The sequence below is a fragment of the Arachis hypogaea genome, chromosome 11 (assembly GCF_003086295.3).
Source record: "Arachis hypogaea cultivar Tifrunner chromosome 11, arahy.Tifrunner.gnm2.J5K5, whole genome shotgun sequence".
Lineage (NCBI taxonomy): Eukaryota > Viridiplantae > Streptophyta > Magnoliopsida > Fabales > Fabaceae > Arachis > Arachis hypogaea.
The window spans coordinates 65098445-65110114 of NC_092046.1; positions in this window are offsets into that span (position 1 = coordinate 65098445).

Below are 11670 nucleotides of genomic sequence, written 5' to 3' on the forward strand. Positions count from 1 at the left end.
ATGGTGGAACCGTGGCAGCAAGCTAGGGTTTTGAGTTGAGTTCACTTTTTATTTCTCTAATTTGAGGAAGGAAAGAAAAGCAATTGAACGAAGGAGGGGGTTCGGGGTAACGCATTCTGTCATTTTTTTTTTATAATTTTACGAAACAACGTCATTTAGGGAAAACTGGCCAGTTCTCGGTCCGGTCCAACTGGTCAGTTCCTGGCCAATTCAGTGGCTTGTGGCCGGTTCTGTCTTGAGCGGTTTTAGACATAAAACCAAACCATTGGCATTGCCGGTTTCTAATTGGACCGGCTCGACCGACCGGTCCGGTCCGATTTTCAGAACCATATTTTAAATTAAAAAATTTAAACTTTTAAGTTCTTATCAATATAAATATAGTATACCAAATATTTACGGAAAATTTACATGCAGTTATATTCATATAAAGTTGATAATTAAGATTAGTAAATGAAAATTTAGTCAAACTATCAAATTATCTAAAACTGCCGCAAAACCGATCTCCAGCACTTAACTAACCGATGTCCTTTAGGATGCGGGGATTAAATTTTGCAGCAGTTTTTAGCAACCACTAGTATAACCGTTGCTAATCAAATGTATCGCGTCAGATTATTTAGCAGCAGTTTGAAACCGCTGCAATATGTCCAATTAGGAACTTTCAACGGGCATAAATTACCGCTATTTGGAACTATTAATTTTCTTCAATTTTTTTTGGGGTCGTTACTAATCACCGCTATTTGAAACCGCACAATTTTTAAATTTATTTTTGTCTATTTATAACGCCGCTAGATCCCATTTTAAATTGCTGCAAAAATATTGTATTTTATAACACAAATTGCCACTATTTTTCTTTAAACATTAAGGTACTTTTTGTGTGACTTTTAGGGGGTTTGTTTTTTAATAGTAAAAATCTTATTACTTTTTCCTCTAAATATCTAAATCGATAGCAAAAACTTATGAAAACATAACTGCAAAACAAATTCAGATATCTATAAATATCAATAAAGTATATCTCTAATTAAGAGTTGCATAGTCAATTTAAAAATAATGTATACTTCAAATAAAATAATATACAATCATAATCTCTATTTTTCACTTTGTCCTTCCAAGAAATACAACCCTGCAGCGATGTCTAGTGGCAGCTCCTCAGCTTGCCATTGAATTAACTATCTCAGAACACTTTCTATTACTTGCCTCTTTATCTTCTCTGCTGTTGGCTACCTCATCCTCCACTGTCTTCCTTTTCAATTTCTTTGCCACTACCTCTGCCTGTAGTTCAAGCAGCACCCTTTGGGTCTCTTCTGTTTGGGTTCCATCGCCCGACTGATGTGAATTTGGACCAAAGAGTTGACTAGGAGTCGGCCCAAAATCCGCACCATGCACTCTACCAGAGTACTCTTTTTCAAGAGCTTGAACAAGAAAATCATTTTGAGATAACACTCTAGAGAATTCATCATGTTGCTCAATTTCCACAATTCTTTCCTATAGATATAAATAAGCAAAATAAGCAATTGTGGGCTAGAGCATAATCGAATATACTTTCAACACAATTTTGTAACTAAAACCAACGGGAAACAAAATGAAGCATCACAACGTAGTATTTACACCAATGGCCCGAGCTTCTTTATGGATATAGGAGCCATCACTTTGTTTGTGCACTAAGTTCCATAACTTTCCTCCCTTGTAGTTACTACGGTAACAATATAGTTTATACCATCACCATATTTCACCTAAATAAAGAATATGTAGATGAAGATATACTTCAAAAAGTGAACACAAAATTTTGTTCAAATGTCTTTGTTGAGTCATAATACTCATGATACAACCTGCTCCTTGTATCCTTCCAAGACTTCCCTATACTTTTCAAAATTGTACTCTTGATATTTAAAAACATTATAAAACTATAAGAAACTAAACATAATACTTCTTGCAGATATTTGATATTAGGAGTGTTTGGTTTGCGGTTTAGTTCAGTATTTTGAAAAAAAAGTCACCCGAACAAATTATATGTAAAACGTTCAGTTTGGTTTAATTCAACTTTTTTGGTGAGGCCAACCAAACGAAATCAAATCAAACCAATTAAAATGTTCGGTTTGATTTTTATTGATTTGATTCGATTTTTCGGTTTTTACACTAATTAAGAAAAAAATAAGCTGTCCTAAACTCTTGGTCATATCCATTGATTTGATTCGATTTTTCGGTTTTTACACTAAGCTTTTTTTCAACACTTGACTCCTTTTATTCCTCATCTTCGCTTGTCAATTCAACAAAATCGCAAGCTCCGCTTTCAGTCGTATACACTTATTTTTCTTTTTCTCTTTGCGCCTCATTACACAATGCATTCTTTTCTTTGCTTTGTTCATTATTCGATATGTTTTTTCCACTAGTCTTAACCATTTTGCTACTCGCCCAGCCTAGTACCATGTTGCTGAATTTTTCCTTTAACAATTCCTCTATGTTCATCATTTAGTTTGTTTCCTAATCCATCTTCTCTTGGGCCTCTTTGTATTTCTTGATCTAGTTACTGTCCTCTTTATCAATCTTGTTCTCCTTTAGGCCCTACTTCTTTCTTATAAACATTTCCCCTTTCTCCATGGCTTCCTGGTGCATAGGACTCTCTACTGTATATGTTCGACTGGATGAATTATTGGGCTGATTATTGTTCCTACCTCCATTTGGGCCAGCTCTTTCTTGTTGCATTTCTTTGATTTTATATTTATTCTCCTTCTTTTCTCTAATAATTTTCTCTAAAAAGTCCTTAGGCCTCTGATTTGTTGTGCCCTGGTTTGATCTTTCTTCCAAATTTTTTTCTCTGACAAAGGAAATATCCTTTAATGCAACCCGGTGCACTTGCTGGTAGTTCTGCGGAATATTGAATTATAAATTTCGTATCAAATTTTTGGTGCCATTGTCAGGGATTAATTGTGATTAACAAACCACTGGTTTATTGATTACCTATCTTAGACACTTTTTCTTTCTTTGTTTTAGTCATTTATTTGCTTTTAATTATTTCTTTTTTTTGTCACTTAACTATTTGGTGTTATTGCCTCACTAAGAATTCCTTACTTGTGACATAAAAATTTCAATTTCTCTTGGTGATTGTGTTTGTTATAGAGTAATCAAGGAAGAATGGAGTTTACATCATCCTTTGGTCAAGAAAAGTATATGGGATATTTTTCACCACCACAAAATGATTCAAGCTACTATGCTAATGATGGTTGGAAGTATCAAGAACAAGGAATGATGGGGTTTGAGCAATCAAACCACATGGGATACTTCCCAGGGCCACAACATAATTCATACTTCCATGAATGGAGCATCTATCTAAATGGTGACTGGAAAAATTATTACCAAAGAGATTTCAATATTCTATATCCCACTCATCAAGAGTCATCATGTTTTGATCGTGCCATGAATGAACTAGAGAAATCTTTTGCTGCAGTTAGGCAAGACTTTCCACCCTCACCTCCTGATTACTCCTTTCAAAACCCACAAAATCCATTTCAAAATCTACAAAACTCATTTTACTACCCACAAAACTCCTTTCATGCCTCCTAGAACAACTTCAATACAATACCTATACTCCACAAAGTTCTTCAAAGTCCTCTCTGAAAATTGCAATGGAACAATTTATGAAAGACACTAGAGCCAACATGAAAAATCAAGAGGCAACCATAAGGAACCTTGAAAGGAAAACGAGACAAATGGCCAAACATCTTGCTAAGAGACATACCAATATTCTCCCTAGCAATGTGATGAGCGGATAATTTATACGCTTTTTGGCATTGTTTTTACATAGTTTTTAGTATGATTTAGTTAGTTTTTAATATAATTTTATTAGTTTTTAAATAAAAATCACATTTCTAGACTTTACTAGGAGTTTGTGTGTTTTTTTATGATTTCAGGTAATTTCTGGCTGAAATTGAGGGACTTGAGCAAAAATATGATTCAGAGGTTGAAGAAGGACTGCAGATGCTGTTGGATTCTGACCCCCTACACTCGAAGTGGATTTTCTGGAGCTACAGAAATCCAATTGGTGCGCTCTCAATTGCGTTGAAAAGTAGACATCCAGGGCTTTCCAGCAATATATAATAGTCCATACTTTGCCCGAGTTTTGACGACGCAAACTGGCGTTCAAACGCCAACTTCCTGCCCTATTCTAGAGTTAAACGCCAGAAACAGGTTGCAAATCAGAGTTAAACGCCAGAAACAGGCTACAACCTGGCGTTTAACTCCAAAAAGAGTCTCTACACATGAAAGCTCAATGCTCAGCCCAAGCACACACCAAGTGGGCCCGGAAGTGGATTTCTACATTATTTACTTATCTTATGTAACCCTAGCTACTAGTTTAGTATAAAAACTACTTTTAGTGATTTATTTTACATCTTTTGATCATCCTTGATCAGGGATCAGTCTTTTTCCCTATTTTCGAATTCATATGCCATTTGGGGAGGCTGGCCATTCGGCCATGCCTAGACCTTGTTCTTATATATTTTCAACGGTAGAGTTTCTACACACCATAGATTAAGGTGTGGAGCTCTGCTGTTCCTCATGAATTAATGCAAAGTACTATTGTTTTTCTATTCAACTCAAGCCTATTTTTTCTCTAAGATATTTATTCGCACACAAGAACATGATGAATGTGATGATTATGTAACGCTCATCACCATTCTCACTTATGAACGCGTGCCTAACAAACACTTCCGTTCTACATGAAAGCAAGCTTGAATAAATATCTCTTAGCCTCCTGATTTACGATCAGAGTCTTCGTGGTATAGGCTAGAATTATTGGCAGGCATTCTTGAGATCCGGAAAGTCTAAACCTTGTCTGTGGTATTTCGAGTAGGATCTGGGAAGGGATGGCTGTGACGAGCTTCAAACTCGCGAGTGCTGGGCGTAGTGATAGACGTAAAAGGATCACTGGATCCTATTCAAGCATGATCGAGAACCGACAGATGATTAGCCATGCGGTGACAGCGCATTTGGACCATTTTCACTGAGAGGACGGGATGTAGCCATTGACAACGGTGATGCCCAACATACAGCTTGCCATGGAAAGGAGTATGAGTGATTGGATGAAAGCAGTAGGAAAGCAGAGGTTCAGAAGGAACAAAAGCATCTCCATACGCTTATCTGAAACTCTCACCAATGAATTGCATAAGTATCTCTATCCTATTTTATATTTTAATTATATTTTAACTATCAATTCACCATAACCATTTGAATCTGCCTGACTGAGATTTGCAAGATGACCATAGCTTGCTTCAAGCCGACAATCTCCGTGGGATCGACCCTTACTCACGTAAGGTTTATTACTTGGACGACCCAGTGCACTTGCTGGTTAGTTGTGCGAAGTTGTGAAAAAGAACTAAGATTATGAACGTGCGTACGAAGTTTTTGGCACTGTTACCAAGGAATGAACAATCACGATTTCGTGCACCACAATGCAATTTTCAACCCAAGGGAAGAATTAGGGGTGTTCATAAACAAACCAAAATATGGTTAATCGGTTAAAAAATTATAACCATATTTTGGTTAACTAGTTTAATAAAACAATTTTAAAAACCATATCTATATTTTTTCGAATTGGTTAACCAAAACCAAATTAAATTTCCCCTTCTCTCTCTCTCCTTTCTCTCTATCCCTTTCTTTCTCTTCTTTTCCCTCCTCTTTTTCTCCTTTCCCCCTCTCTCTCTCCCCTTCCTTCCCTCTCTCTTCTTTTCTCTCTCTCTCTCTCTCTCTTTCTCTCTCTCTCTCTCTCTCTCTCTCACTCACTCTTTTTCCTCTCTATCTCTTCTCCCCTTCTCTCTCCCTCTCCTTCCCCTCTCTCTCTGCTTCTCTCTCTCCCTCTTTCTCTCACTTCTCTCTCTCTCTCTCTCTCTCTCTCTCCCCCTCCCTTCCCTCCCCTCTTCCTTTCTCTCTCTCTCTCCCCTATCTCTCTCTTTCCCCTTCTCCCTCTCTTTTTCTCTCTCCCCTTTCCCTCCACTCTCTCCCCTCCCTTTTTTTCTCTCTCTCTCTCTCTCCCCTTCCCTTTTTGCTCCACCTCCTCTTTCTTTCTCTCTCCCATGTCTCTCTATCCTTCTCTCCCTCTCTCTCCCCATGCTATGTCTCTCCCTTTTCCGCTTTCTCTCTCTTTCCTTTTCTCCCTCTCTCTCCTTTGCTCTCTCCCTCTTTTTCTCTCCTTCTCTCTCTCTCTCCTTCTCTCCCCTCTGTCTCTTTCTCTCTCTCTCTCTCTCTCTCCTTGCCCTCATTCTCCCCCTCCCTTTTCTCTCTTTCTCTCTCTCCTCCCCTTCCTCTCTCTACTCATCTCTCCTCATTCCCTCTTTCATTTCCTCTATCTCATCTCTCTATCTCTCTCTTCTTCTTCTCTCTCTCCCCTATTTCTCTCCTTTCCCCTTCTCTCTCTTTCTCTCTCTCTCATCTCTCCCTCCTCTCTCTCTCTCCCCCTACTCTCTCTTTCTCTCTCTCTCTCTCTCTCTCTCTCTCTCTCTCTTTCCTTTTTTCTTTTCTCTCTTTCACTCTCTCACTCCTCTCTCTTTCCTTTCCTTCTTTATCTCTCTTCATTCTCTCTCTCTCCTCCTCTTCCTCTCTTTCTTCTCTCTCTTTTTCCTCTTTCTTCCCCTACTCTCTCTTTTCTCTTTTTCTCTCAGCTTTCTCTCACTCTCTATCTCTCTTCTCTCTCTTTTCTTCTCTTTTCTCTAAAGTAAGAGAGAAAAAGGAGAGAGGAGGAGGAGATAGAGGAAATGGGAGAGATGAGAAGAGAGAAGAAGGGAAAGAGAGAGAGAAAAAGAGAGAGAAAGATGGCAAGAAGAGAGAGATGGGGAAAGAGAGGAGGGGAGAGGAAAGGAGAGAGGAAAGGAGAGAGAAAGAGGGAAGGGGAGAGAGAAAGAGGGATAGGGAGAGAGAGAGAGAGAGCATGGGGAGAGAGAGGGAGATAATGATAGAGAGAAAGAAAGGGGAGGGGGAGAAAGAGGAGAAGGGGAGAGATAGATAGATAGATAGATAGATAGAGAGGAGGGGAGAAAGAGAAAAAGGAAGAGAGGAGGAGAGAGAAAAATGGGAGAGAGAGAGAGAGAGAGAGGGAGAGAAAAAAGGAAGAAAGAAAAGAGAGAGAGAGAGAGAGAGAGTAAGACAAAGAGAGGGGAAGGGGAGAAAGAGGGGAAGGGAAGAGAGAGAGAAGGAAGAGAGGAGAGGAGGGGGAGAGAAAAGGAGAGATGGATAGAAGGAGATAAGAAAATGTTACTCGTATCATTTAGAAAGAAAATTATTTACATTAGAAAAAATTATTTATAGAAAATGCTGAAAAGAGATAAGAAAGAGGAAGGAACGAAGCAATGGAAGGGATTTCATTATTTACAAATGTTACTCGTATCATTTAGAAAGAAAAAAAATTAATTTTGAGATTAAAAAAATTCAATTTAAAGAAAAGGTTAAAAATTTAGGTTTTTGTATAAAAAAATTAATTTGTGTAAAAACCAGTTTTTAATTGTAAAAACCAATTTTTTGGTATAAAAACCAATTTTTGGTGAAAAACCGGTTTTTTTAGTGTAAAAACCGGTATTATTTTAATAACCGATTAAAAATCAGTTTCAAATTTTACTAACCGATTAATAACCGGTTTTATCATGTACAACCAATTTGGTTAATTAACCAAGACTATATTTTTGGTTAACCAAAAAACTGGTTTGGTTTTTGAATTAACCAAACCATGAACACCCCTAGGAAGAATACAAGATCATAAGTGGAGTAGTGCTTAGCAAGGAGATTGAAGATCAAAATGAGGCTACAAAGAAGGAGTTAGAAGTGCAAGAGCAAGACAAAGAGGCCCTTGCACCAAGTAAAATCCCAATGAAGAAGGAGATTGTGGAGGCATACAAGTCTAGGATTCCATATCCTCAAAGGCTACATGAACTGGCAAAAGAACATGCAAAGTCCCTCCCAAAAGAAACAATGCAAGATCCTACAAAAGAAAGGGAGGAAATCAACCAAGAGAGTCCATACTCCAATTAAGCAGAGAGTTGCATGGAGAGTGATTTAATTGAACCATCAATCCAAGAAGTTCTTGATGAAAGGTATCTTCTAACCATTACACAACACTTAAACCTTGAAAAGGAAGAAGTGAAGGCAATCATAGAAAGCACTGAAAGAGGGATTGTGACCAATAAACAAAAGATAATATCCATGAAAAAGAGAAAGTCAACAAAAAGCAATCCAACCCCTACTCCAACAAGCAAGTTAAATCAAGTTAATAACAATAAAAGAAAGCTTGTTAGGTGGAAATAAAATCTAGGGACATCAAATTTCTCCTCTCCCTCATTGAAGTCATTCCTCTTAACCAACTGGAAGAAGAGGAAGAAATTCAAGAACCAAAAGTCAAGCTAATGACATTAAAAGAGCGCTTGTTAGGAGTCAACCCAACTATTGGTAACAATTTTTTACTTAGATTTACTTTCAAATAATTTGGCATGTGATTGCATAAAATAAGTTTGGTGTTTGATGAGTGAGATTTGTGTCAATTTAGAATTTCACTCTAGAAAAGAGAACTTCTTCGTTGATAGCACAGTCCAAACTGGCAATGGAATCCCAACATCAAAGTTTAAAATAAGAATTGTCACAATTGAAAACAAATATAAACCGGGAGTTTGAATTCCCGGGTTATTATCCCTAGGAATTGCAATGAGGTGCTCAATTATTGGTTATGAGAGATTGGGGTTTTGATGGCAAGAAGCAAGAAATGTAAATAGCAAGAAATTAAATAAGCGAACAATAACTAAATATCAAAAGCAACTAAGCTCAAGGCAATTAATCAAAAGAAAGGAAAATTTAAATACTAGAAACCTCTTGGCAAGGAGTGAGAGTTAAGGTTACCTATCCTAGCCATTGACCATAAACATATGATGATTATGAAGAGTTAATCCTACTTAGTCAACCCTAACATCGAGAATAAGTCAAATAGGCATAACTGATCTCAATCCACAAGTCCTAGCTAACTCACTAATTAGCTTAGTGAAAGACTAGCATTAGTGGAAACCAAATCAACTAATTACCATAATATATCAATTAAGAATAGACATCAATGATTCAAGGTCACCTAAGTCCTCAATTCCAAGCCAAGAGTGTGGAAAACTACACTAAAACTAAGCCAGGCATTTTATCAAACACTTGGTGTGCATGAAAATAAAAGCATATTAAATTGCAATAATAATAAATTCTAAAACTACCAAATGCAAGAAATTAATAATAACAACTTAATCAAATATCAATAAACATAAAAATATTAAATTGCATTAAAAGAAAATTAAAATTAACAAGAGTGTTCATAAAATAAAAAGTTACGTAAAAGAGAAATTAATAAGAAGAACTAAGAGAATTAAGACAATAGATCATGACAAAGAAATAAAACTATAATAAAACAAGAATTAAAGAGAGAAATTAAACTAAGAAACCCTAATCTCTAGAGAGAAGGGGGAGCTTCTCTCTCTAGAAAATTACCTACAACATAATACTAAGCTAAACCTAATTGCTCCCCCTTTGTTTCCTCTTGAATTCTGCTTGAAATAGCTTCAGAAATGAGTTGGATTGGGTTTTGGAGGCCTAGAATTCGCCCCTAGTGTATTGCATTTAATGAGGTCACGTGCTACTTGTCACGCGTACGCCTCGCATGGAAGATTTCCAAAACTTCATTTATTCATGAATTCTCCACTATTACATTCTTTTTTTCTTCATTTCTTCAATCCAATCTTTGCCTTCAAACAAACACATCAAGGCATCAAATGGAATTAAAGTGAATAAAATTTAGCAATTTTAGGGCCTAAAAAGCATGTTTTCATTCTTAAGCACAAATTAGGAAGAATTCACAAAACTATGCTATTTTATTGAATAAATATGGAAAACGTTGATAAAATCCACCCAATTAGAGCAAATAAATACCATGAAATGTGGATTTATCAGTGTTGCCATGCAACAATTTGATTTTCAATCTTCACTGGGTACTTGCATCATTTTAAAATGAAAGTGTCACACCAAGTTTGGTGTTGCCACTTATCTTTCATGTAATGTACATGCACAACCCACTGTCAATGCAATCACATTGTCTCTGTTTCTTTTATTGCCTTTATTGTTGTCTTTAATTTTACTTACTTAAACACATGCATTACGTACATCACTATTTGAAGACATTTATGATTTATTCACAATCCCATCACCACTGTTCTCACTTGTTTCTTGAGGACAAGCAATCATTATAAGTTTAATGTTGGAGGGAGAGAATATGAGAAAAATGACAACAACAATGATAATAAGGATCTAAGGTGGTTAAGTTCTTTTTTCTCTTATTTATTTTCTTTCAATTGCATGCATGATTGTCTTCTATTTCTATTATATGCATCTGTGCTCTTCCTTCTTAGATAAGCATAATTGTGAGTTGTATCATGTTGTTATTGCATCATTATATTGAAACTTGTTAAGTCAAAGCAAGTAAGAATCATGAACATAAATGAAAACAAGCAGGTGTTAATTAAAGAAGAACCTAGCATGAGTATATGAGTTTTGGAAGGCTAAAATAACTATTTAGCTCAACACAATTGAATCTGCTTGTTTGAAGTTTTCATCTAGAGAGCTTTATGAAATGATTGCAAATTTTGAAAACTTTGAAGAAGCAAAAGTCATTAATTTATGATTAAAGGGAAGAGTGAGAAAGCTGAAGGCTTTGAGTACCAATGACAAATCATTATTCAAGTACTTGTCGTGTTTATGTATCAAGTAAAAAGTTTGAAAACAAAACATTTAGAGTCAAGGCTAGGCTCAAGTGCAAAGCACTCCCTCAAAACTCAAGAAACAAACAAAAAAAAAGGCTCAAAGAGTCCTCTAATTACATGCTTGTGGTGCTTATGTATCAGGTGGTAATACTTGAGAACAAAGCATTTAGAGTCAAAGCTAGAAACAAATGGTGCAAAGCACCCAAAAAGCTAAGCTAAGAAAGAAAAAAGAAAGACAAAAAGCTTATTTCAAGGTTGAGAATAAGGGAAAGGATCTAATAAAATAATTAAGATGAAAACCTTAACCACTTGGAGTTCTTTTGTGAGTGATGCATGCTTAAGTGAAACGGCCAACCATAAACACTAAGAATTGCTAATCTTCACACCCTTGATTGTTAATGTTGATTGCATGATTCTTTATTTGCTTGAGGACAAGCAAAGTTCAAGTTTGGTCTTGTGAGGCATGTGCATCATGATGTATTTTTCTATACTTTTTCATATAAGAAGTCAATGCATAATACTCAATCATGAAATATTTTAGTGCTTTATTTGAATATTGCTTTGATTTCTTTGGAATCATGATTTTTATAGGAAAATGTTATGAAAAGAGATAAACAAATTAAGAGAACAAAGGAGGAAGCTTAGGACACACTTTGAAGCCATAGGACATACTTTGAAATCTTAGGCCACGCTTTTGGAACCCTCAACCCATGGAAGGATCAATATGGCACTCAAAGTGGCGTTAGTAATGCCAAAAGAACAAAGCGGTACCTCAAGCAACGCCAGCTACAAGGGAGGTTGTGTGTGCGCACAACTGGAACTATAAAGGAATTAGTGCATACGCATGAGGCATGCATATGCATGACACTAAGTTCGCATCTCAAAGTTCTGAAGCGTTAAACACGCCATTGGC